This window comes from Theropithecus gelada, chromosome 9, assembly GCF_003255815.1.
Source record: "Theropithecus gelada isolate Dixy chromosome 9, Tgel_1.0, whole genome shotgun sequence".
NCBI classification, from domain to species: Eukaryota; Metazoa; Chordata; class Mammalia; order Primates; family Cercopithecidae; genus Theropithecus; species Theropithecus gelada.
In genome coordinates, this window is record NC_037677.1 from 117,719,827 (window position 1) to 117,724,259 (window position 4,433).

Genomic DNA, 4,433 nt, shown 5'->3' on the forward strand with positions numbered 1-4,433 from the left:
AAGGCAGTAGGGCCAAGAGGTGGATCCAATGACCCCAGGCCCTGCCTAGTCCCTCAAATAATGTCTGCTGAAGACACACAGCCCCCTGAGGCTAACTGAAACTCCCATGGCCTCCCTGAATTGGGGAAGAGTAGGAAATTATATGCCATTTATTTATTTTTTAAGGCTTGTTTTATTTTAATGGCTGATCTATGTTATCACAGAGGCCAGTATGTACAGACAAAGGGGGAGCTTTTATTTCTTGGTCTCGTCCTCCTTAAACCAAAGTCTTGATGATCTACTTCTTCTTGGCCTGGAGGGGCTCTTCACGGTGCCTGCATGCTTCCTCGATCTTAGACCTGCCGGCCTCAGCCTGGTCAGCCAGGAGCTTCTTGCAGGCTTTGTCTGCCTTCAGGTTGTGGATGTGTTCCATGAGAATACGCTTGTTTTTGAACATATTCCACTTCACCTTCAGGTACAGGCTGTGATACACGCGGCGATCAACCTTCTTAGATTCGTGGTATCTTCTGTGATACATGTGGTGATCAATCTTCTGAGATTCACGGTATCTTCTGAGCAGCTGGCACAGAATCCTCATTCTCCTCATCCACATGACCTTCTCTGGCATTCGGGCATTGGCTGTACTCTTTCACGTACCTATGCCCATGTACCTGCCCTTCTGGCAGGCCAAGGTGTTTATCCAGCATCGAGCCAGGAATGGACAGTCACAGGCTTGTGGATGATCGGCCCATCTTTGATCAGCTTCCGGATCCGCTGATGGGAGTTGGCATTGGCGATTTCACTGGTCTCCTTGGGGTCTGACCAGACCTTCTTTTTGCCACAGCAGAGGACACTAGAGGCAAGCCTCTTCTGAAGCCTGAGCATACTCAGCAGCGAAAAGAAAGAACCAAGACGAGAGCAAGGCACAAGATGCCTGGGCAGGGGGGACCCTTGGCCATTGGGACACTGCTTTTCCCATGGAAAGGGGCCACCAAAACTAGGACCCTTCCTCAGAGATGTGCCCAACACTTGAGATGGACAGCCCAGCGATGCCCCAGAATGTTCTGTTGCCCCCACACTCAGTGGGCCCAGACCACTGCCTTCATCTGTAGTTCCCAAGCCAGCCTCTTCCCTGATACCACCTGCCATTTCACATGATCTACCCTTCCCATCCCCTCCAACCTGGCACTTCTATTCTGCTCACACTGTGACTATGAGAAACAACAGCCAGTGGAAGAGACAGCCCTGATGATGAACTCAGCTCGCTTTAGTTTTACACGCGGTTCTCAGTCAGAAAGCCGTATGTCTGGGTCTGCACACACTTTTGCTATCAATCAGTAAAGTAGCCAGGGATTGTGGATGTTTGCATGGGGGGCTGAGGAGCTGGCTGTTCTGTGCCTACCCAGCCTGTTTCCTGTAGGGATCACTTCTGACTTCTCTTTGGGCCTCCACCCCTTCCTCTCTCTCTCTGGCCACAATTTATGCAGTGGAACTCCTGACCCAGGTAAAGCCATCCAGCACCTTCCCTTCCCTGTCCTGAGGTGTCCTTAGTGGTGGTGGTGGGATTGGATCAAGGCTGGTTCAATCAAAATGAATCTCAGTAATTTCACTGGGTATTCTGGGACAAAGACACTCTCTTTTGCTGGACTTGGGGCTGTCAGGACACAGTGATGGAGAATGAAGCCCCTTAAAGGAAGTGAGGCCAAAGGATGAGCCCTGTGACATCATCCGAACCCTGAATCAAGCTCAGACTAAGCCAAATGTAACCTCTGGACTTCCAGCTTAAAAATAAGCATAAATTATCTTTGGGCTTAAGATACTTTGGTTTTTCTATCACTCATACCTTCAAAAAGAGTCCCAACCAGTGAATCTTGTAGTAGGCAGTTCCCTGGCTTTCTGGAGGATTTCTGAGATGACAGATGCTTCTCAGTGATCAGCTTTGCTGGTGGCAAGTGGAGCCATCTGTGCAGTAGCTGGGTGTTGCAAACCCTGCCTCTGTCCAGCTTTCTAGACTTACTCTCACCCTCTGATCAAGTCAGAAGCCTGGGGAGGAGAGGGGGCATCCTAGATTCCTCTGTTCCTTTGCTCCCTGAATCCAGTCAATCATCACATCTGATTAATTACACCTCCAGACAGCTCTCAATTGCATACACTACTCTCTCTTCTCTGACACCACCCTCATCGGAGCTCCTACCACCTTTTGTGAGGGCTTCTAAAATAGACTCCTAACTAGTCTCTCCATTCTACACTTACCCCCTAGTCCTTTCTCCACCTAACATCTAAAGTGGAATTGCAAAATAGAAATCAGATCATCATGTCAGTCCCTTCCCTGTTTCAGTCACTTAAATTATTTGTGTGTTTGTCTTATACACAATACTCTAGCCATAACAGCCACCACCTTTTGGTCTCTGGAATGTACCAAGCTGTTCGGTATGTACCAAGATTGTATTCATTTCCTATCTTACAGTTCTCTAGGTCGGAAGCCCACATGGGTCTCACAGGGCTAAAGCCTTGGAGTCTGCCGGAATGCATTCCTTTCTGGAGGCTGTGGGAGAGAATGTGTTTCCTTGCCTTCCAAACTCCTAGAAGCTGCCCGCATTCCAGTGTACAGCCCATCTTCAAATGTAGCATCTTTCTGACCCTTCTGTTGGCACACCATTCTCTGGCTGCAGCTGGGAAAGCTTCTCTCCTTTTAATGTTTCGTGTGATTAGATTGGGGCCCCCTGATAATCCAGGCTATCAACCCATCTTGAGGACCACAACCTTAATCTGCAAAGTTTCTTTTGCTATGTTAGGTAAGATATTCACAGGCTCCAGGGATTCAGGTGTGAATATCTGTGGGTGGGGGGCGGGGGCATTTTTCTGCAGACCACAGGCCTTTTGCACATGTTGTTTGCTTTACGTAAAGTGCTCTTCCACTCACTTCTCATCAGCCCAACTCCTCTAGGCCAAACTTTGGGTCCTCAGAGAGACCTCAGTAAAAATCTACTTTAAATTAGACTCTCTGGTTACTATGGCCCCTATTTCTTTCCCTCGTAGCACTTTCAGCAGTCTGTAATTAGATATATTTGTGTAATTGCTACTTGATCATTTTTCCCATTGGAGTGAAAACTCTGTAAGAACAGGAACTGTGCTGATTTTTCTATTTGCCCATTACATTAGCAGTCATCTGGTGGGTGCTCTGTGAATGAATGACTGGAGTGAAACTGACTTGGGACTTTAAGCTCAGCCCTGTCTCCTTCTTCCGGACCAATCCTTACCTAAGGCAAAAGAGATTTAAGGAGTTCCAACCTGGATTTCTGGGATCTGGTATCTAGCCTCCCTTGCTGCAACTCCATCCCCACCTCAGGCCCCCGTCATGATCCTGAGTACCCGCTCTGATGCTCTGGGTCCAAGGCCCTGTGTTCATCATCTACCCTCTTTTCTCTTGTCCAAGGATTCCTGGATTCAAGTCTGTTACTCTTGAGCCCCTGCTGGGGAGGGAGTACCTTTCTTTTGCAGCACTTCTTGGAATTTAACACATGTTATCATCTGCCTCCCTCAGTAAGTGGTACACACCAAAAGGAGAGTGTTTGCTTTTCTCCTGTTCACTGTGGGACCGCAGGACCCCAGCCAGTATCTGCTCCCCTCTCCCAGACACCCAACACCTGCTGATGAATAAATGGATGCCTGCATTCTTCTATATCCTTTCTAGACCTTCCAGCCTTGCCTATGCATCACCACCATCTTCTGTGTGGGAGCACCTGGTCCCAACTGCTCTGCCAACTGACTACAGACCCTCCAAGGCCATGTCTACGCTTCTTGCTTCCAATATAGCCCTTGCACCTCTATGCCACGCTGCAGGAATTTTATCTTTAGTGCCAGTTCTAGGATTAATGCCAATCAGAAATAAGCACCACTTCAAAGAGAATATCGAATTTAGTCAAACAATATTTATTGAGCACCTACTCTACATAAAAATCAGAGGTGCACAAAAGTGAGCAACCACAGAAACGATCCTCAAGAATCCCACAAAATGGCAAAGCAACAAATAATTATCCTGGAATAATCAGCATCCCAATTCCACTGCTACAGCTATGGGAGTGGGATGCAGTGGGAGGAAAAGACAGGGGCTTCTCCAGTTGTCGCTGCCACCAGACCATTCTACTAACAGAAAAACTCATCTATAGGCTGCCCTAACCCTGGCTTAGGAGGAAGAGAGGCAGTGCAGCCTCATGGAAAACGTTTGGATGAAAGCAAGAAGTGTTAATACGATTTTACTTCTAATTTAAATGTAATTAATGTCTGATTCCAGCCAGACAGAAGCTCAGACTCAAATGTTGAAAAGACTTGGGAAATCATAGGTCTTCTCCACATAACATCTCTCAGGTGAGGATGTCCCTGTCTAACTTCCTGCAGAAGGCCTACAGGAAGAATGAAGGTGGTGTCCACAGTGAGTCCGGAGCAGGGGCAGA

At 47.8% G+C, this 4,433-nt stretch overlaps 1 pseudogene; it reads right to left on the reverse strand.

Moving 5' to 3' along the window:
• Positions 1-234: 234 nt before the first annotated feature.
• Positions 235-864, reverse strand: LOC112631936 (annotated as a pseudogene).
• Positions 865-4,433: the final 3,569 nt, after the last annotated feature.